This window comes from Arachis stenosperma, chromosome 4 (genome assembly GCF_014773155.1).
Source record: "Arachis stenosperma cultivar V10309 chromosome 4, arast.V10309.gnm1.PFL2, whole genome shotgun sequence".
In the NCBI taxonomy this organism is placed as follows: Eukaryota; Viridiplantae; Streptophyta; class Magnoliopsida; order Fabales; family Fabaceae; genus Arachis; species Arachis stenosperma.
The window spans coordinates 67,128,772-67,152,392 of NC_080380.1; the positions used below are offsets into that span (position 1 = coordinate 67,128,772).

The 23,621-nt window shown below is 38.5% G+C and overlaps 1 non-coding gene across 1 annotated transcript; it reads right to left on the reverse strand.

Moving 5' to 3' along the window:
* Positions 1 to 6,249: 6,249 nt before the first annotated feature.
* LOC130977202 (small nucleolar RNA R71) lies at positions 6,250 to 6,353 on the reverse strand. The gene has a single exon (XR_009084905.1). It is a non-coding gene; the product is annotated as a small nucleolar RNA R71 (small nucleolar RNA).
* Between the last annotated feature and the right edge of the window lie 17,268 nt (positions 6,354 to 23,621).

Here is a 23,621-nt window from a genome sequence, read left to right on the forward strand (position 1 = left end):
AGTAGCCAGAGGCTGGCTGAATTTCATTGCGCGTTCCATATTGCCCACCAACAACCGTTCTGAAGTTACCATTAAAAGAGCAGTAATGATTCACTGCATCATGTTGGGAAAAGAAGTAGAAGTCCATCAACTGATCTCATGTGAACTATACAAAATAGCAAACAGGAATTCCAAGGACGCGAGATTGGCCTATCCAAGCTTAATTTCTATGCTCTGCAAAGATGCCGGAGTGAAGATGGGAATAACAGAGTATATCTCAGTTGAGAGGCCAATCACTAGAATATCAATGGACAGACAACAGCTGCAGGATGATTCAAACAAGAAGAGAGCACAGGAAGTCCTCCCAGAACTTCCTCAATTCGAATATTGGGAACATCTTGAGGCTTCTATTTCCAAATTGCAAGAAGCTATGGACCAAATAAAGGAAGAACAGAACAATCAAAGTAGCATGCTTTGCAAACTGCTTAAGGAACAGGAAGAGCAAGGGCGTGATCTAAGGGAGCTGAAGCGCCAAAAATTAATCCTTGAAAAGCACCCCACAGATTAGAGGAACATCTACTTCTCAAAACAACAGGTTGTTGGGTTCCAATTTTTAGCTTTATCTCTGTGATAGTGTTTTTATAGAAATTTACCTTAGGAGATATATATAGTAGTAGTAGTAGTAGCAGTAGTAGTAATTAGTATATCTATTCTGGTTTTATTCCCAATTAAGTTATAATTTATTTTTCTCATCATCATCAAGCATGAATAAAATAGTAGATAATTAGAATAAAGAAGTAATTTTTCTTTTTCGAGTTCTTAATAATAAAAATTATAATTAACTATGTGTGGTGGCAATACTTTTGTTTTCTGAATGAATGCTTGAACAGTGCATAATTTGTATTTTGAATTTGATGAATATTGGCTCCTGAAAGAATGAGGATCACGAAAAATACTATTGATGATCTGAAAAATCATGAATTGGATTCTTGAAGCAAGAAAAGGCAGTCAAAAAAAAAAAGGGGGATCCAAGGCTTTGAGCATCAGTGGATAGGAGGGCCCAAGGAAATAAAATCCAGGCCTAAGCGGCTAAATCAAGCTGTCCCTAACCATGTGCTTGTGGCATGAAGGTCCAAGTGAAAAGCTTGAGACTGAGTGGTTAAAGTCATGATCCAAAGCAAAAGAGTGTGCTTAAGAGCTCTGGACACCTCTAACTGGGGACTTTAGCAAAGCTGAGTCACAATCTGAAAAGGTTCACCCAGTCATGTGTCTGTGGCATTTATGTATCCGGTGGTAATACTGGAAAACAAAGTGCTTAGGGCCACGGCCAAGACTCATAAAATAACTGTGTTCAAGAATCAGCACACTACACTAGGAGAATCAATAGTACTATCTAAATTCTGAGTTCCTAAGGATGCCAATCATTCTGAATTTCAAAGGATAAAGGGAGATGCCAAAACTGTTCAGAAACAAAAAGCTACAAGTCCCGCTCATCTAATAAGAATCTGAGCTCCATTTAAAACTCTTAAAAATTGTTACTTCTTAAATTCTTTTTATCCTATTTTATTTATCTAGTTGCTTGAGGACAAGCAACAGTTTAAGTTTGGTGTTGTGATGAGCGAATATTTTATATGCTTTTTGGGGGTAATTTCATGTATATTTTAGCATGTTTTAATTAGTTTTTAGTTAAATATTATTAGTTTTTAGGCAAAAATCATATTTCTGGACTTTACTATGAGTTTGTGTGTTTTTCTGTGATTTCAGGTATTTTCTGGCTGAAATTGAGGGAGCTGAGCAAAAATCTGAGTTAGGCTGAAAAAGGACTGCTGATGCTGTTGGATCCTGACCTCCCTGCACTCAAAATAGATTTTCTGGAGCTACAGGAGTCCAATTGGCGCGCTCTCAACGGCGTTGGAAAGTAGACATTCAGGGATTTCCAGCAATATATAATAGTCCATACTTTGTGCGAAGATAGACGACGTACCTTGGCGTTGAACGCCAAGTACATGCTGCTGTCTAGAGTTAAACGCCAGAAACACGTCATGATCCAGAGTTGAACGCCTAAAACACGTTATAACTTGGAGTTCAACTCCAAGAAAAGCCTCAGCTCGTGGATAGCTTTAGTCTCAGCCCCAGCACACACCAAGTGGGCCCCAGAAGTGGATTTATGCTCCAATCATCTTAGTTTACTTATTTTTCTGTAAACCTATGTTACTAGTTTACTATTTAAACAACTTTTAGAGACTTATTTTGTACCCCATGACATTTCCAGATCTGAATTACATACTTTTTGATGGCATGAGTCTCTAAACTCCATTGTTGGAGGTGAGGAGCTCTGCAGCGTCTCGATGAATTAATGCAATTGTTTCTATTTCACTCAAATGTGTGTATGGTCCGATCTAAGATGTTTATTCGCGCTTAATTATGAAGGAGGTGATGATCCGTGACACTCATCACCTCCCTCAATCCATGAACGTGTGCCTGACAAACACCTCCGTTCTACATCAGACTGAATGAGCTTCTCTTAGATTCCTTAATCGGAATCTCCGCGGTATAAGCTAGAATTGATGGCGGCCACTCTTGAGAATCCGGAAGGTCTAAACCTTGTCTATGGTATTCCGAGTAGGATTCCAGGATTGAATGGCTGTGACGAGCTTCAAACTCGCGATTGCTGGGCGTGATGACAAACGCAAAAGGATCAATGGATCCTATTCCAACATGATCGAGAACCAACAGCTGATTAGCCGTGCTGTGACAGAGCATCTGGACCGTTTTCACTGAGAGGATGGGAGGTAGCCACTGACAATGGTGACACCCTACATACAGCTTGCCGTAGACGTGCTTTACAAACAATTGAGTTGAATATTACATTACAGAAATTCAGAGGACAAAGCATCTCCAAAACTCCAACATATTTCTCATTACTACACAACAAGTAACGATTTTATTCTCTTTTATTTTTCCAATCTAATAATTCCAACTGATAATTTTAATTAATATCCTGACTAAGAATAATAAAATAAACATAGCTTGCTTCAAACCAATAATCTCCGTGGGATCGACCCTTACTCACGTAAGGTATTACTTGGACGACCCAGTGCACTTGCTGGTTAGTTGTGCGGATTGCAAAAGTGTGACTGCAATTTCGTGCACCACAAAGCATCTCCAAAACTCCAACATATTCTCCTCTACTGCGTAACAATCACTCAACTCATGCTTTTTCCCTTTTTACAATTGAAACTAAAGAACCCTATTGGTATCCTGACTAAGATTTACAAGATAACCATAGCTTGCTTCAAGCCAACAATCTCCGTGGGATCGATCCTTACTCACGTAAGGTATTACTTGGACGACCCAGTGCACTTGCTGGTTAGTTGTGCGGGTTGCAAAAATGTGATTGCAATTTCGTGCACTAAGTTTTTGGCGCCGTTGCCAGGGATTGTTTGAGTTTGAACAACTGACGGTGAATCTTCTTGCTTAGATTAGGAAAAATTTGTCTTTTTTTTAGAGTCACTAGAATTGCATCTTTTATTATTCCTTTTTTAAAAAAAATTTCTTCAAAAATATTATTTTTCTGTATTAATTGTTAGTTTTTCATTGAGTCTAGTTGTATGTTTTAAGTTTGGTGTCCTTTGTGTTTCTGTCATAAAAAAAATTAGTTTTTATCTTTTCAATCCTTGCATTTGTTAAATGTGTCTATTTTCTTGGGAATAGTTGCCCCTTTGAGTTTTCTTTTTTAAAATCTTTTTAAAAATAATTTCTCTTTGATTAAATCTTGTGCCAAACTTTAAGTTTGGTGTTCTCTTGTTAATTTTTCTTTGATTTTCGAAAATTTTATTGTGGTTTTCTAAAAAGTTTAAGTTTGGTGTTCTATCTTTTGTTCTTGTTGTTCTTGTGAGTCTTCAAGGCATTCTTGAGTCTTCTTGGTGTTTTGATCTTAAAATTTTTAAGTTTGGTGTGTCTTGGTGTTTTTCCTCCAAAATTTTCAAAAACAAGGAGCATTGGATTTAAAAATTTTTAGTCTTGTGTCTTTTGTGTATTTTTCTCTTTCATAATAAAATTCAAAAATAAAAAAAATTATCTCTTCTAACTATGTTTAAGTAATTAATTCGAATTTTTTTTTATAAAAATTCAGATTTCAATTTCAAAATTTTTCAAATCATATCATTTTCAAAAATATCTTAACCACTTTGTCTCTCCTCACTTTTTCGAAAATCTTCATAAAATATTTTCAAATCTCTTTTTTTTTTATTTTTTTATTTTAGTTTTTATTTTATTTTATTTTATTATTTCGAAAATTTTTTTTGTATAATTAAATAAATAAAATAAATCCACGTCATCTCCCTTTCTCCATCATGGACCTAAGTGGAAATGAACAGTCCAGAAGGACTCTGGGGTCATATACTAACCCCACTATTGCTTCATATGGGAGTAGTATCTGTATACCCTCCATCGGAGTCAGTAGTTTTGAGTTGAATCCTCAGCTTATTATCATAGTGCAGCAAAGTTGCCAGTATTCCGGTCTTCCACAGGAAGAACCTACCGAGTTTCTGGCAGGGGAAAGCAGAAATCCAGAAGACAAAGCATCTCCAAAACTCCAACATATTCTCCTCTACTGCGTAACAATCACTCAACTCATGCTTTTTCACTTTTTACAATTGAAACTAAAGAACCCTATTGGTATCCTGACTAAGATTTACAAGATAACCATAGCTTGCTTCAAGCCAACAATCTCCGTGGGATCGATCCTTACTCACGTAAGGTATTACTTGGACAACCCAGTGCACTTGTTGGTTAGTTGTGTGGGTTGCAAAAGTGTGATTACAATTTTGTGCACCATCACCGTTCAATGCTTTGTCTTCATGGAGGTAACAACTAAGAGGAAGGGATTGCAGAGGTTTTTTCTTTTCAGAAGAAGGATGTAACTAGAGAGATGTAAGGAAACAGGGATGAAAACCCAAGCGTTGTAACGGGAAGCAAACAAAATGACGCCGTTTAAGGTTTCGCTGAGGTGTCACACTAACAGCCAGGTCAGCAGAAGTTCACGCCGTTACTCAAACATTTGACGGAAGGACTAACGTTACCAATTTTAAATTTGTCAGGGACATTTTTGATTAACTTTTTCTTACGGGGACTAATTTGGAGATCAGGCTATCTTTTGGGGACCAATTTGGCTATTTACTCTACTTTAAATTTAAATTTAAAAAAAATTCAATTTCAAAATTTAAAATTTAAAATTTAATTTTTAAAATCAAATCTTTTTCAAAAATCAAATTTCAAATCTTATCTTTGCAAATCTTTTTCAAATCTTTATCATATCTTCTTACTTTAAATCCTTCTTATCTTATATTCTTTTTAAATTTAAAACTTTTCAATTTCAAATCTTTTCTTTCTTTTGAAATTAAAAATTCAAAATCAAATCTTTTATTTTCAATTCTTGTTTATTAGTTAGTTACTTGTTTTCTTTTATTCTCTTTCTATTTTCTTTCTCTTTCTTCTTTTTCAAAACTTCCAAACTACTTTCTCTTTCTTCTTTTTCGAAAACTTCATCTCTTTTTTCCTTTATATTTTTGAAAACATCTCCCCCTCCCTCTCTATTAAATTTCGGAAACTTCTTTAACCTAAAAGATATCTTTCTTTTCTTTTCTTCCCTTCTAACTCTATCAAAAAACCTCATACTCTGACATAGAGAATCCTTTTTTTCTTTTTCTTCTTGCATTCTTCCTTCTTGTTTTATGAGCAGAAATAGAGATAAAGAACCTCTCTTTGATTCTGAACCTAAACCTGAGAGGATCTAAGGAGGCGTTTACAACAAGTAAGAGCACAACACTCACAGAGCTTTTCGAACAAGAAGCTGAAATTACAGACATGGCAGCTAATCATAATGGTGGAGGAGACGCAAGGAAGGTCCTAGGTGACTTTACTGCACCCACTTCTAACTTCTATGGAAGAAGCATCTCTACACCTGATATTGGTGCAAATAACTTTGAGCTGAAGCCTCAACTGGTCACTTTAGTTCAACAGAATTTTCAGTTTCATGGACTTCCACAGGAAGATCCCAATAGATTCATCTTTGATTTCTTGCAGATCTGTGATACTGTCAAGACTAATGGAGTGGATTCTGAGATCTACAAGCTTATGCTTTTCCCATTTGTTTTAAGGGACAGAGTTAGGTTATGGCTAGATTATCAACCTAAGGAAAGCTTAGACTCTTGGAAAAAGGTGGTCAATGCATTCTTGACCAAGTTCTTTCCACCTCAGAAGCTGAGCAAGCTTAGGGTGGAAGTTCAGACCTTTAGGCAAAAAGAGGGTGAATCCCTCTATGAAGCCTGGGAGCGGTACAAACAATTGATCAGAAAGTGCCCTCCTAACATGATCTCAAACTGGACCATGTTAGGCATTTTTTATGATGGTCTCTCTTAGATATCCAAGATGGCATTAGACCAATCTGCTGGTGGTTCACTCCACTTGAGAAAATGCCTGAAGAGGCACAGAAACTCATTGACATGGTTGCTAAAAACCAATTCATGTACACTTCTGAGAGAAACCTTATGAACATTGGGGTAGCTCAAAAGAGAGGAGTCCTAGAGATTGATACTTTGAATGCCAAATTGGCTCAAAACAAGATCCTGACCCAATAGGTCAACATGATCTCTCAGCATCTGACTGGATTCAAGAAGCCTCCTATGAAGGAGATGCATATGATCCAGATCTACCCATGATGGATGAGATTAACTATTTGGGAAACTCCTCACGATATCCCAATATTGAGTCTTATGGCAACACCTACAATCCAACATGGAGGAATCATCCCAACTTTTCTTAGAGGGATCAATAGAAGCCTCAGCAAAGCTTCAATAACAATCAAGGTGGAAGAAACCATAATAGGTTTCTTAGTAAACCATTCCATTCTTTTCAGCAGTAAATAGAGACTCCTAGGCAGAGCCTCTCTGACCTAGCCACTATAGTCTCCAATTTCTCTAAGACCAGTCATAGTTTCATCACTAAAACAAGATCTTCCATCAGGAATTTGAAGGTACAGATTGGTCAACTGAGTAAGGGAATCCCTGAGACCCCTGCTAGTACTCTTCCCAATAACACTGAAGTAAACCCAAGAGAAGAGTGCAAGGCCATCACTGTAGAAGTTGAGGCTGAAACTGAAGAGGAAAAGCTAGGCGTTCAACACCTAAAAAGGGACATAATCTGGCATTGAACGCAACAATAGGAGTAGCTGGGCGTTTAACACCCATTAAGGGTCCCTTTGTTGAAGAACTAAAAGACACCATAACTCATGAGGAGACCATAGAGGTTCCCTTGAATGCCTGGTTGAAGATTATAGAATCTGAAGAATACTACTCCTTTGATGAGGAAGAAGAAACTAGGGAGGAGTAAATTGCTTGGTACCTAGGAATTCTAATGAAGCTGATGCCAAATTATTTGGAATAGAAACATTGGAGGAAAACCTCTAGTGCTCACCAAGGAACTCAATGCCTTGGTTCAGCAAAAACTACCTCAGAAGCTACCGGATCCCAGACGCTTCCTAATTCCATGCACCATAGGGGCAATTACTTTTGAGAAAGCTTTATGTGACCTAGGGTCAAGCATAAACCTCATGTCTCTCTCTATAATGGAGAGGATGGAAATCTTTGAGGTGCAAGCTACCAAGATTTCATTGGAGATGGCAGACAAGTCACTGAAAAGGGCATATGGCCTAGTAGAAGATGTATTAGTAAAGGTTGAAAACCTCTACATCCCTGCAGATTTCATAATCTTAGATACTGGAGAGGACAAGAATGAATCCATCATCCTTGGAAGACCTTTCCTGGCTACAGCCAATGCTATAATTGACGTGGCAAAAGGAGAGCTAGCCCTGCAATTATGGGAAGATTACATTTTATTCAAGATTTCCAATCCTAAATTCTTCCCTAAGGGAGAGACAACTGTGCAACACTTATATTCCAACCCTCTATCTCAGTGCAGAGTTATACAGAGCCCCCAGAGACCAACTCTAAGTTTGGTGTCGTGAAACCATCCACAAGCACTGAGGATAAGGGTACTAAAAAGAAGGTACCTAAAGGGTGGAGGGATAAGAAAATCCCCACTAAAGGCCTCTTACCTGGCTTGAGAGTTGTCTTCACAAATAGCCCAGTAATTACGCACACCGTGAATAAGGTCCTGTCTCTGAAACATGTGGAGCTCATCCATGAGAGCACAAGGAAAAAGTTCACTGTAAGGGGTGACATTCTGAGCCCTTATCCATCTTCGTTAAGTCCCGCTCATCTAATTGGAACTGAACTTCATTGGAAACTCTGATATTTATTGTATCTTAATCTTCTTTTTTATCCTACTGTGTTTTTAGTTGCTTGGGGACAAGCAACAGTTTAAGTTTGGTGTTATGATGAGCGGATATTTTATACGCTTTTTGGCATCATTTTTATATAGTTTTTAGCATGTTTTGTTTAATTTTTATTAAGTTTTCATAGGTTTTAGGGTTAAATTCACATTTTTGGATTCTAATAATTTGTTTGTTTTTGTGCAATTTCAGGTATTTTCTGGCTGAAATTGAGGAGTTGGAGCAAAAGTCTGATTCAGAGACAGAGAAAGCACTATAGATGCTGTCAGAATCTGACCTCCTTGCATTTGAAAGAGCTTTTCTGGAGCTACAGAAGTTCAAATGAAGCATTCTCAATGGCTATGGAAAGCTGACTTCTAGAGCTTTCCAGCAATATATGATAGCTTATACTTTGCTTCAGATTAGAAGGCTCAAAACCGGCGTCCATCGCCAGCCTCCTGCCCCCTTCCAGGCGTCCAGCGCCCACAAGGAAGAGACCAGCATCCAAACACCCAGAGAGGACCCGCTAGCCAGCGTTCAATGCCCTAGAGGCCTCATAGCACGTGGATCGCATCAAAGCTCAGCCCAAACACTCACCAAGTGGGCCTCGGAAGTGGATTTTAGCAACTTTGACACCATATTTCATTTTTATCATTGTATTTCCTATCAGTATGAGTTTCTAAACCTCCTATGCTGAGGGAAGGAGCGCTGTTGAGTTCTATGAATTAATAAAAGTATTATTGATTTTCTTCAATCCGTGTTTTATTGAATTCTAACATGTATAATCGTTATTCAACAAGGTGAATGGGATGGCTTATGACAACCAGCTCCGTTCATCATACTAGGACCACGTGCCCAATAACCACTCGTGTCTACTTGGGTTCGTGTGAATACGTGACTGGAAAGCATGAACCGCCAGCTTTATTATACATCTCTCAAATGGCTAATCCACGACCTCGTTGGGGACTTCTCGAGACACCAGTTCAGCCGAGGTATGGGGAGATTAGGGTTATCGTATAGGCTAGAATCCAAAGGTGCAGCATTCTCTAATCCAGAAGATTCGACCGTGTCTGTGGCATTTTGAGTAGGATCATTAAGGAGAATGGACTACAGGAGCTTTACCCTCAATCAGACTGGATGCGCATTAACCCTGGTGTTCAGATCTGGAGGAGCATTGACGACCTCTCAAGAAAGGTGTTGATCAAATACAGCCTGCCATTGAAGGAATCATTCACTAGCAAAGATGACAGTAAGACCAGAGTTAATTCAGAAGGACAAAGCAACTCCAAGCCTCATCCATCTAAGTTTTAAGATTATCATTGTAAACATATCAACCTAATTCTATATTCCAAATCAAAACCAACAACTTCTTGATTTTGCCTAACTAAGGCCTGCAAGATAACCATAGCTTGCTTCAAACTACAATCTTCGTGGAATCGACCCTGAATTGCTCAGGTAATACTTGGACGACCTAGTGCACTTACTGGTACAGTTGTACGAAGTGTGGGGATTGTCCACCACAGAGCTTTCCAGAAATATATAATGGTCCATACTTTGCTTCGGAAATGAAGGCCTAAAACTGGCGTTCAACGCCAGCCACTAGCTCTAGTCCTGGCGTCCAACGCCCATAAGGTGGTAGCTGGCGTCCAACACCCTTTAGGGGGTCCCAAGCCAGCGTTCAATGCCCTTAAGGGATACTAGCTCATGGGAGACACTCAAGCACAGCCCAAACACTCACCAAGTGGGCCCTAGAAGTGGATTTTTGAACCCTTAAGACTAGTCTATCATATTTCTGTAATCTTTAGTCTTGAGATTAGTATATATAGGAGAAGATCACCCATTTTCAGGATCTTTTTCCTCCCCCATTTTGTATTTTTTAATATTTTGAGTCACTAACCTCCTAAGGTTAAGGTTAGGAGCTCTGCTGTGTTTCATGGATTAATAATATTACCGTTCTAGTTCAATATGTCTGATTCTATTCTCTTATGCATTCTCGTTCTTCATCCCATGAATTAAGAGAGACCCGTGACAATCATCCTTGTTCTACATGGGTTCCATGCGAGTCTTAACCCAAATAGCATTGAACCAAAGCTAGAGATTGCATTGCGGATTCCAATAGAGTACTTGGGAAACTTTGGATACATGACGTATAATCCCATTGACCGTGGGTAAGTGAGGTCTCTGTGGCGTTAAGGCTAGAGTTTGAGAAGCAGCACTTTCTGATTTGGAATATCTGCCTTGTCTGTGGCACGTTGAGTAGGATCGTGAAGGAGAGTGAATTGGTTAGAGCTTCATCTTCTGCTACAGTGAGCCACCTAGAGGTGGCTTGATGAGAGGACATGAGTCATCTTAACGTGGTGGATTGCTGCAGTGGAGGAGGTTAACTTGACAAGAGGACATGAGTTAATCACTTATGGCTGCCATTGAAGGAATTAGAAAATTATTGAAGTAGACAGTAAAAAAGTTAATCCGGAAATACAAAGCATCTCCGAAGCCACAACCGTTCTCATACCATTGATTTCTCATCTATCTAAGTAACATTTTATTTATTTATTTTGTTTTATGCATTTTTTGTGACAAACTATAATTTCTATCCGCCTAACTAAGATCTGCAAGGTATCTACTGCTTGCTCAAACCAACAATCTCTGTGGGATCAACTCTCACTCACCTGAGGTATTATTTGGACGACCTGGTATAATTACCAGTCTATCTGTGCAAAATGTGTGGAGCCAGTTTTGTGCACCATGATGCCTAGGGAGGTACAGAATGATGCTACAGAAATGCCCTATGGAAATGTTTTCAAAATAGGTAAAGCTGGACATCTTCTATCATGGACTCAAAGATATAGCCAAGATGTCCTTAGACCATTCTGCAGATGGTTCAATCAACATGAGAAAGACAATTGAAAAAGCTCAAAAGCTCATTGAGATAGTCACTAGAAACTAGCATCTATACTCATCTGGTGAGACTGCAATGAATGGAGAGGTCAGGGCAGTGTAAACTGAATCAGACCCTCCAAAACAAAGTGAATTGTTGACCCAATAGTTACACTCTCTCGTGCAATAATTGCTGAGCTTGCAAGAAGTGTTGCAAGAAATTCGGGCCTCCAACAATAATATAGAGGCACAGCTAAACAGGTTGAACAACACTTATCTAAATAGAAAAGAGAAGAGTGCCAAGTGATCCAATTGAGGAGTGGAAGGACACAAAACAGCCAGTCTCAGAACAGTGAGAAGCAAAGAGGAGAAGAAATGCCAGAAGGTGAAAACACTGCAACCCAAGGCATGACCAAGGGTGTTGAACGCCCAGGAGGGAACACCACTGGCGTTCAACGCCCAGCAGAGGTCACCATGGGTGTCCAACGCCTAGGAGGGGTAAAGGTTGGCGTTCAACGCTAGGAATGGACCAGCATAGGCGTTGAACACCCAAATGGGGTAGGCCAGGCATGCGCAAGTTCAAGGAACACCCCTCCTAAGCAAGCTAGTGATCCTCCCTTAGGCATCATAGACATTCAACCTGTACCACTAAGAACATTTGAGTACAGGACCAAGATGCCATTCCCTCAGAAACTCTGGCAAACAGAAAAGGATAAGTAGTTTGCCTGGTTTGTAGATTACCTTAAGATATTGGAGATCAAGATCCCCTTTGCAGAAGCCCTTGAACAAATACCCTCCAATGCCAAGTTTATGAAGGACATATTAAGCCATAAGAAGGACCGGAGGGAGGTGGAGGCAATCTTCCTCACTGAATAGTGCAGTGCAGTCATCCAGAGGAACCTACCAGAAAAGCTTCAGGATCTTAGAAGCTTTGTGATACCTTGCAACCTTGGAGACACCTGCATAAGGAAGGCTCTGTGTGATCTTGGAGCAAGCATCAACTTAATACCTTCCTCACTAATAAACAAACTCGGTCTAATCCGAGAAGTTGAGCCCACTCGCATATGCTTGTAGCTGGCTGACGATTCTGCCAAGATTCCATCAGGTGTGATTGAAGACATGATTGTGAGGGTTGGACCATTTGCATTCCCCACAGATTTTGTGGTCCTGAATATGGAAAAACATAAGGATGTGTCCATTATTCTAGGGAGGCCTTTTCTGGCCACAGGAAGAACCCTCATTGATGTGGAAAAAGGGAAAGTGACCCTGAGGATCAATGAAGACGAGTTCATACTGAATGCCACTAAGGCCATGCAATACCTTGATACCCCAAAGGAATGCATGAGGATTGATCTCATCGATTTCCTGGTAGAGGAGGTACATACAGTTGAGAGCCTCGAGGAGGAGCTGAATGATATCCTTAAAGATTCCAGCCCTGATAGAGAGGCATCAGAAGAGTAGGAGGAGACCTTAGAGGCCCCTAAAGTAGAGGATGAACCTCCCAAACTCGAGCTCAAGCCACTGCCATCATCCTTGAAATACATGTTTCTAGAAGATGGAGACACTTACCCTGTGATCATAAGCTTTTCCCTGAAGCCACAAGAGGAAGAAGCACTGTTTCAGGTGCTGAAGACACACAAAATAGCTCTCGGCTGGACCATAAGTGACTTAAAAAGAATTAGTCCAACCCAATGCATGCACAACATCAGGCTCGAGAAGGATGCCAAACCAGTGGTGCAACCACAAAGACGACTGAATCTAGCCATGAAGAAAGTAGTGCAGAAAGAAGTAACTAAACTGTGGGAGGCTGAGATTATCTATCCCATCTTAAATTGCCAATCAGTGAGTCTTGTGCAAGTTGTACCCAAGAACAGAGGGATGATAGCGATCCATAATGAGAAGAATGATCTAATTACCACAAGAACAGTTACAGGGTGGAATATGTGTATTGATTATATGAGACTCAACAACGCCACAAGAAAGGATCATTTTCCCTTACCATTCATAGATCAGATACTGGAGAGACTGACTAGGCATGCTTTCTACTACTTCCTAGATGGTTATTCAGGCTACAATCAGATTGTAGTAGATCTTTAGGATTAGGAGAAGAGAGCATTCACATGCCCATACGGCGTGTTTGCTTACAGAAGAATGCCATTCGGCATCTGTAATGCACCTGCCACCTTTCAGAGGTGTATGCTATCCATTTTCTCGGACATAGTTGAAAAATTCCTTGAAGTATTCCTAGATGATTTTTCAGTTTTTGGCAATTCCTTTGATTCCTGCCTTAACCATCTCGCCCTGGTTCTGAAATGATGCCAAGAAACTAACCCGGTTTTAAACTGGAAAAAATGCCACTTCATGGTGACTAAAGGCATTATTCTTGGACATCAAATTTCGAACAAAGCAATAGAGGTCGATCAGGCCAAGGTGGAAGTAATTGAATAATTACCACCATCCACTAAAGTTAAAGCAAAAATAAGCTTCTTAGGACATTGATGAATCCATATTTGATGATATATTTTGGTTTGATTTGAGCGAATTTCATCATATAAACCCACATTTATTCACCAAAATAATATGCTTTTGTGTTTTCTCTCTAAATTATGTCCAATTGTAAAAACATGCTATTTTGAACTTAATTTAATCAATTGTATTCCACTTTCATTCCATTCGATGCCCTGATATGTTTGATAAGTAATTTTAGGTGTAATAGGTAGGGATGACTTGATAAGAGTGGAAGAGAAGCATGGAATTGGGAGAAAATATGAAGAAATCAAAGGAGAGAAGCATTTCAGCCTGTGCCCATGCACAAGGGTCAAAATCAGCATCTGTGCCCACGCATAGGTCTGTGCTCACGCACAGAATAGAAATCAGCAAGTGTGCCCATGCACAACATCTGTGCGTATGCACAGGAGAAAAATCAGCATGTGTACGTACGTACAGGTACCAGCGCGTACCTCCATTAAAAAGTCACGTGGACTCGCATTTTTGGGGCTTTTTGGCCCATTTCTGATGGCTTGGAGCTTATAAAGGAGGGGCAAGCAACCATATATCAAACCATACACTACCGTACTTCATAGAATAGTTTTTAGGAGTAGTTTTAGGGTAGTTTAGGTTAGATTTCTCTCAATTCTCTCTTAGGGTTTTCATTAGGGTTTTGTAGAATTTTATACTTCAAGTTTTGATTTGGGATTATAGCAATTTTATTGTAAGTATTTCTTTAATTATCTCTTTTATTATACCACTTGTTCTACACTTTCTTTTATTTCCATCTCTCTTGTTAATATATAATATATATATATATATATATATATATATATATATATATATAGTTTTGCAATTTTGGATTTTTAGTTGGTTAATTTGATGTTTGATGATCATTGCATGTTTGTTTGAGTTGCTTTTATTGATTTTGAGCATTTGTGATTCATAGCTTTCATTAATTTACCAATTTTGTGATGTTTTATGTTTATGCCCACTATGTGTTCGATGAAATGTCAATCGTAGTTATAAGGTAGATTTCCACCCCTTGGCTTGGGGGAAATGAGTTTATGGATTACTAGAGCCATAATGTCCAACATTTAGTGATAATTCTTGGGTTGTTAGTTGTTATTTTTTCCACTAACGCCAGCTTTTTACCAATTAATTTGGTAAGTTGGCTAGGATTTGTGGATTAATAACAATTATGCTCTCTTGACCTATCATTCGATGTTAAGGGTTGTCTTAGTGAGATTAATCCATCATAGTTGTGGTTATGGCAAGGAAGGGAATATCCATAACTCATCCCAAGTCAAGGTTTCATTTATGCTTTGAACCATTTTTCCATCACTTTATAGCATTACTTGTCTATATTACATACATAGTTCGTTTATTCCTTTATTAGTTTATTAATTGAAATTTTGTCTTGTTCTTTCATTTCTTAATTGTTTGCTTCCTTATTGAAAACAGCCCTTACTTTTCACAACCAAAATTGTATGCACTCTTTGGCATTAGTTCCTAGGAAAAACGACCCGAGGTTTAACTACTCTCGGTTTTTATAAGAAATTGTAAACTTTGATGGGGAGGATTATTTGTTGGTTTGGACTATGCTATCAACAAAGGAATTGTTTTGCTAAAATTCCGAACCATTGTAATTCTTCCTATCAAGTTTTTGGCGCCGTTGCCGGGGAACTAAGTGCAATGAGTGCTATATTTTGGTTGTTGTTAATATGTGAATAGTGTGAATAGATACTTTTTGGGTGTTTGTTTTCTTTTGTTGGTAATTAAGATTTTGTTTATTTTATTAATTGATGTCTTTAGTTTTTATTTTCAATTTTCTCTGAGTTATCACCCTTTTCTTGGTTTGGAGTTTGGTTGAGATTATTTTGTAGGACTTGATAACCTCAATTTTGGATTACACCATTGGATTGGATCATCAATTTTTGGAGAAGTAACCTCCTCTATACTACAATGAGCAAAATCCTCCCCAATATGCATACCCAACCCAAGGATATGGTGGATTTCACTTTGATGACGCACCCCTACCAGCATATGCCTATGACCCATACCACCAACATAACCCCCAATCACCACATTTTCAAACACCACAGCACCACCACCATACACCTTCTTACATACCACCTCTAAACACTTACCAACATGAACTACTTCCCACATATACAACCTTCCTCCTAAACAATAAACCTCATTTCTCACCACAATGTGAAGCTTTCCCACCCTTGGCCTAAAACTACAAGACCTTCAATCCTTTCTCCAAGAGCAAGAAGGATTCCGAAGGACACAAGGGCACTTCATGGCTACCGTAGGCGAAGTGGTAACCCGCTTAATCCTTTTACACTCATCTGATCAAGGCATTCCTCTTGAGAAATGTGAAGGATCAACTAAAGAATGTAGTGAAGAGGAGAGCATGGAGCCACAAGGGAAGGAAGAAGGGATAGAGCTTGAAGTGTAACAAGAGGAAGAAAGTGAAGTATTTAAACTGGAGGAGAGAAAGGGAGAATTGAGGGAGATTGATCAAGATGAGGATTCCATCATTGATGATTTTTTGTCCTCCTTAGTCAATCACCTTAATGATCCTAAAGAGCCTTTTCCCATTGAGTTTGGGAGAGATATAGAGGTAGACTTCTCACAACCTCCTTGTTATGATTTGAGTGATAGGGAAGAGGAAGTTGGTGAGCAAACAATTCCGTTCCAAGAACATATTGAGTGGGTCCTAATTTCACCTATGAGCTTCATTGGCCCCCATCAATATGCTATCTTAGAGACGAACTACCAACTCAAGGTCCTTCTTGGGTTGGTATATGGTGAAGAAAAGAGTGTGGGTTGTCAAAGGAGTCCAAGGCTCTTTAAGAAAATCAATTCAAGAGTTGGAGCTCAAGCATGGTGTGAAGCACAATTCAGTGATTTACGGAGAGTGTTGGGGTACTTCAAGGGTCAATTAGGAGTTTGTCTATCCGGCATGAAGCATAAAGATCAACAAGAAGGAAAGCGAATACATAGAATATGGGATCCCAGAGGAGCCATAAAGTGCAAGCTTGGATGGAGGTTCAAGGAGGAGTGGAAACACAAGCCACCTTAGCAAGAGTCTCCTCAATAAGTCTAACTTAAAGACTATAAACCAAAGTGCTTGGTGGGAGACACCCCACCATGGTAACATCTTTCTTACCCTTTCTCTTTGTTTATAGTCTTGATTTCTTGCATTTTTGTTTATCTTGGTTAGCTTAGGATTAGTTTAATTTTGAATTTAGTAGGTTGGTTTTGGTATGGATCATGATTTTGTAAAGTTTTGAATGTTTGGCATCGAAATTTGTGTTAAGCTAAAGTAGAGTGCCCTAGAATTTGAAGAAATTTTTTTTGGAAAAACAGGGCACTGTGCGTGCGCACAACCTTGTGCGTGCACACACAATCAGTAAAAATCACCTTCTGTGCATATGCAACCCTCTGTGCGTACGCACACTAGCTTGCGCACCCTTTGTTGGTAGCGCTCGCACACCTTGTGCCTGGGTGCTCCCCTGTTTTCTTACGCCTTGTGCGTACACACCCCTCTGTGCGTACGCACGCAACCCTTGTTTCACACTATCTGTGCGCTTGCACAAAGCTGTGCGTATGCACAGAGCTGTGCGTACGTACAGAAGCTTGCACTCCTTCTGGTGGGAGCGCTGGCTCAGCCTGTGTGCATGCATCCCCGCCTCTTTTTGCCCATGTGCGTGCGCACAGACCTGTGTGCGCACGCACACATGATCCTCAACCTGCAAAAAAAAAGTCGCCTGTGTATTCGCACATGCTTGTGCGTACGCACACTTCTTGACACTCCTTCTCTTTGGAGCACTCGCACACCTTGTGCGAGCGCACACCATCCACTTTTTACCTTGTGTGCGTACATACACGTACCTGTGCGTACGCACAAGTGCTGTTTTGGGCAAAATTTTGTTTGCATTTTTCCTAAAGCCCTAACGCACTCACACCCCTTCCATCCCTCCCTTTTCTTGCTTTTTCCATGTTTCTCTACTTGTTTTACTTAGTTTTCATTGCATCTCATTTTCATTTTAGTACTTATATTAGTTTTGGTTTACTTGCTTGTTAATTGAATAAGTTGCAAGTGTCGCTTTATGTTGAATGGGTTGCTTCTTGATTGAATTTCATTAATGCACTTATACTTTGCCTTAAGTTACTAGCACCTTATTGGATTTGCACATTTACATTTTGTTGCATATTACGTGAAATTTTTATTAGTGCATATGGAATTAAGTGAATTGAGTTGAAATTACTTGTTCATCATGATTTTCATATTAAATTCATCACATGACTGGTACTTGTTCCTTGTTAATGCTTTGCATTTGTTTGAGTGACTCAATTTGATTCCTATAAAGCCTATCACTTTTTGTAACAAGTACCTTTACCATGTGACTTTTTCTTTATGTTTCATGATGAATAAGGGGTTTTCTTTTCATTAATGGATTGGTTGTTGTTTATTGTGCTATTTTATATCAATTTTGTGCTTTCACTTGCACAATTTCAACATCCAATATCTCATACACTCAATTCAATTTTGTGGTTACCTAGGGTTGCTTGTGCCTTAAGTTTTACTTATTCTTTATATGCAACCTAGGCCACCTAATTGAGGACATGCTATCTCTTGTGATTATGTGGTTACCATTTTACCCAAATAATGTGTGTTATTCTAAATTGTGCACACATTTAGAATACACACATTGTCCTTTATCATACCATGCACATCTAACTTTTCCTCAATTCTTATTTAAATTGTTTTATTCAGCGACCTGAGCCCCCATGCCTACCAATTGAAGGTGGAGCCTCTTAGTCATTCACCCCCGTATCATGTGCATGCACGGAGGACCATGCATTAATTAAGTGTGGGAGAAGATCGGCAACTTTGAAGTGGGTAAAATTATTTTCTTAGACACTTTGCAATACCTTTTAGTTTTTTTTCCTCAATTTTTACAATTTTTTTCTTATTGCATCTTGTCTGGTTTGTTTGTATATATTTCTTTAGTGATTATAGTTATATGATAGTAAATATTTGCATGTTGCTTAGTAGAGTAAATAAGTTTGGTAAAACAGCAAAGAATTTTCATGAAATCTTTCTTAGGGCATGCCACTGATTGAATTGAAAAATTGTTTTTCAACTTGCTTGAAGCATTCTTTTTCATAGAACATAGAAAAAGAGCTAGAACAACATACCTTGTGAGATTTAAGCTCTAAATGATGGTTGTACATTCTCAACCATAAAGTTTGTTCTTGTGTGATTATACTCCTTTTTTATTGTCGTCTTAGATTTGCATAAATCTTTATGTCCTGTATTTGGTGTTTGAATGCATGTAGCATGATTGAGGCCATTGTTTAATGTTAACTTACTAACCTATAAGGCCAACCCTTGCATTCACCTTTGTAATCCCTTTTGAGCCTTTAAACCTCCTTTTGTTCTGATCCTGAGCACATTATTCCCCCAAAAGCGAAAAACTATTGATGTCCTTGAATTACTCTTTGATTAGCTTGGGTGAAGTAGTGTGTGTTACTCTAAGTGTGGGGAAAACTTGATGGGGAAGCATTGGTGATAAAGTTACATGCGGAATTCCTTAGAAAAATTTGGAAAAATGGGTAGTCACTCATGCATTCGTTACTTAAAGCATATGCATCTCTTTTCTATGATAAAAAAATATTTTGGTGTACATACTATATATATATATATATATATATATATATATATATATATATATATATATATATATATAAATAAAGAGAGAACAGAAACAAGAGAAAGAAAAGAAATAAATGACAATAAAAATGTAAATAAAGGATACATATGTGGTTGAATTGGAAAGAAAAATGCATGAGTGAATGAGAAAAAGGGAAGTGAATGGGTAGTTAGGATATTTTGTTATGTGTACATAGGATGGTATAGGATTAGGTGGACACTTGAGCTAATCAAAGATCTAATTCACTAAGTCCATAAAGAGAGAACTTTCGCGTTGTCTAGAATTCAGAATAATTTCCCGTTGCAAGTATAGCTTCTAAACCAACAAAAGTCCTTTCTTACAAATGTTTTGGTTGTCACAAGTAACAAACCCAATAAAAATAATTAACCAAAGTATTCAAACCTTGGGTCATCTTCTCAAGGAATTGCAGGAAAGTATGATTTATTATTGGTTATGGAAAATAAGGTTTTGGGTTTTAAAAAGAGTTTTAAGTAAGAGAAATAGTTTGCAGAAATTGATAAAGTAATAATGAAGAAAACTTTTGGCAAGGTATGAAAACTGGAAGTCCTATCCTAGTTATCCTTATCAATGGTGATGAGAATTATATTTTTGCTACCACTAAGTCAACCTCACTATGAAGGTCAGTTAAGTGGACAAATTATAGGAATCTAAATTAATAAGCAAGAATAATAATTACCAATCACGATGAGTTTGACAACTCAAGAGTTACCAATTAATCAACCAAAGCCAATAGTAAATAATCTAAATTAAAAATAGAGAAAAGCAATCATGAGTCTGAAATACCTCAATTTATATCAAATAAAGAAAATCCTAACATGAATGCTTCATAAGCCAAATAGGCAACATATATAATCAACAAATAAGAGAAGTCAAAATAAAAAGATATTGAACCTGATAGAAAGATGAGATAAAAATATTCCTAAGTTCTAAAAATCCTAATCCTAATCCTAAGAGAGAGGAGAGAACTTCTCTCTCTAAAAACTACATCTAAATCCTAAAAAGTGAATTATGAATGTGTTCTATATCTCCATGTAGCTTCTTCTTTATGAATGGATGGATTTCTCCATTTATAATCCTTTAATCTGTGTTCTCTGGACTTGGATCTGGGCCAAAAGGGGCCCAAAAATTGCTGGAAACGAGATCTGCAAATTCTGCAGATCGTGCACGTCACGCGTCCGCGTGGGTCACGCGGTCGCGTCATCTGGAGTTTTCCTTGTCATGCGTTCGCTTCGATCATGCGTCTGCGTCATCTGTGTTCTGCTTAAGGCGCACGGCCGCGTCAGTCACGCGTTCGCGTCACTTCCCTTTTGCGCTGGTCATGCGGCCGCGTCGTCCACGCGTTCACGTTGCTGCCAGTTTCTTCAAAAACTCCATTTTGTGCTTTCCTTCCATTTTAGTATGTTTCCTTTCCATCCTTTAAGTCATTCCTGCCTTAGAAGATCTGCAACTACTCAACACACAAATCACGGCATCGAATGGTAATAAAGGGTAATTAAAATAATTACTTTTAAAGCATAGAAAACATGTATTTCACATATATCACATAATAAGGAAGAGAAAGCAAAACTTTGCAATTTACATGAATAAGTAGGTGAAGGGTTGAATAAATCACTTAAATTGAGCACAATATATATCATAAAATATGGGTTTATCAACCTCCCCACACTTAAACAATAGCATGTCCTCATGCTAAATCCAAGATAAAGAGTAAGGTAAAGTGGTGGAATCTCATGCAATGCAATCTATCCTAGATGCAACTACCTAAATGGATCATACAAATCTAGTTATTATTCACTTGTATATAAAACTTACATGTAGTTGAATTAATTCACATCCCCAAGGAATCATATGTGCATAGCCAACCTTAGATAATGTTAAAGCACTTTTACAATTGAGATGGGTAAAAATATTTTTCAAACTTGCAAGACAATTAACAATAGAGGTAGAGATATATGGTGATGAGCTATTGAACCCTCACTGGATTTTATGTTTACTCTCTAGTCACTCAGTGTTTATTGGGTTAATCACTCTATTCTTCTTTTTATGCTTACTTTCTATAACTTTGTTCTTCATCTAACCAATCAACAATTATAGAATATAGATATACAAAACTCATGAGGTCTTTTCAGGGTTGTAATGAGGCCAAGGTAGAGGTAAGGGTATATGTATAAGGCTAAGTGAGCTAATAAGTGAATCCTTGATTAGTCTAAGATCTCACCTAACATATACATACTTTATACAAATCAGAAGTTTCTTAACCTATTTGCCCAAATTTTCCCACTTTGTATTGCAAACTCATGCATTAAATTCAACCTTGTCCCCATGTGCATTGATTTTTCTAATTTTGCGTTTGGGGAATTTTTGAATCCTCTTATTGAAAATAACAATTTTTTTTAGTGCACATGGTAATTTAATTATTTTGATTTTACATGAGCTTGCTTCCCAAATTTTTCAAATAATTTATTCAATTTAAATTTCCTACTTTTTTCTATCATCCATGTTCCTATAAAATTTCCCACACTTAAATTTTACACAATATCTATCTTAAGCTAACCAAGGATTCAACTTGGGATTTTTATTTTGTTTTTCTACTTAAGGCTAGTAGTGTGGTTATAAAACAGAAGGGAATTAAAAAGCTCAAGGGGGTTAACAAGGATGAGCACAAAAGGTAGGCTAATTTGGGATAAGCGAGGAAAAATTCAATTGATGGCCTCAATCACTTTCTTAGTATGTATCTATATTCTATAATTAGACATATAAATTAAAACAAAGCAAAGAACATCAGAATAAAAAGAAGGGCAAAGCACACAGGAACGAAATTTATGGTTTCATTGTAACCATACAAGTAAGCTCAAAACTCAAGTAAGCAAGTAGAAATTAAGAGTTTTCATTATTCTCAATGTAAAATTTATTTGGGTGGCTTTAAAGTTTTAGTGTTTCTCCTTGAAGAAATGTTGTTAACTAACTAACATGTAATGCTATATATACAAGGGGTGTGGATTGTTTTGATTCTGTTACAGTCTCTAGCTTACTTCCTTTTTATTTTCAATCAAATCAACTATCATATCCTAAAAAGGGTAAATTATACTAATTAATCCACTTAATATATAACTAGTAAACTAAGATGCAAATCAAGCTAAAATATCTAAGATATATACAACCCAAAGTGCATAATGCAAAAAGTACAATAAAAGCAAAAGAGAGAAATGTGCAAAAATACAAAAAATTGGCAAAATAAGAAGAGAGTCTGTAGTGGTTCACCAAAATAAATAGATGCCAGAGATGGCGACCTCCCCACACTTAAATAATAGCATTGTCCTCGATGCTCACTCAAGTCGGGTGTGAAGGCGTGTCACCACTAGAAGGATGGGCTGCTGGTGTGTCGGTGGTGGTTTGAGGATCTGTAGACTGGATGAAGGTAGGAGGATCTGTCTACGGCAGAGGAGGCTCTGACTGGATAGGAATCTCAGGATTTGTGATCTGTATCTGGTGTGGCTCCTCAGGATGTGGCGCAGCCTGCTCCGGGCCTGCCTGCTCAGCCTGGGTGGGTGTCTCCTCCTCATGAGCGGTTGCCTCCACCTCAGATGTGTCAGAAGGGGTCTCAGGCTCGGAGGGGATGTCGCCACCGGACCATATCATCAACTTGAGGTGCTCGTAGCGTCGCTTATTGCGATGCTCCATACGGTCCAAGCGGGCGAAGAGTCGATGCACCAAATGGTAAATAGGCTTAGGAGCAGCTGGAAGTACAGTGGGCGGGGCAGGTGCAGCAGTGGAAGAAGAGAGGGCAGCTGAAGGTGTGGCTATCTCATTAGAAGCAGTAAGGAATGGAGGTCTGTAGCCTAAAGCCAGAAAGTTCCTGCTGTAAAGAATGATCTTCTTGCAGTCTGCAGCAGGTGGCTTCTCATCAGCATCCTCCCAAGGCACGTCAGCTCGACGGCCTAGCTGGGTGACCAAATAAGGGAATGGGAGGGTGCCTCTGATATGGACCCTGGCCATATAGTGTCGGATGAATCGTGGCAGGTACAAGTCCTTACCCTCCATCACACACCAGATGAGGGTGATCATGGCAGTAGGCAGCTCTGTCTCATGAGTGCTCGGCATAATAAAGTTACTCAAGATCTGGTGCCAGAGCCAAGCCTCATCATTCAAGTATATCCGCTTGATTCCTTTAGGCATGGTGGTATTCGTACCCA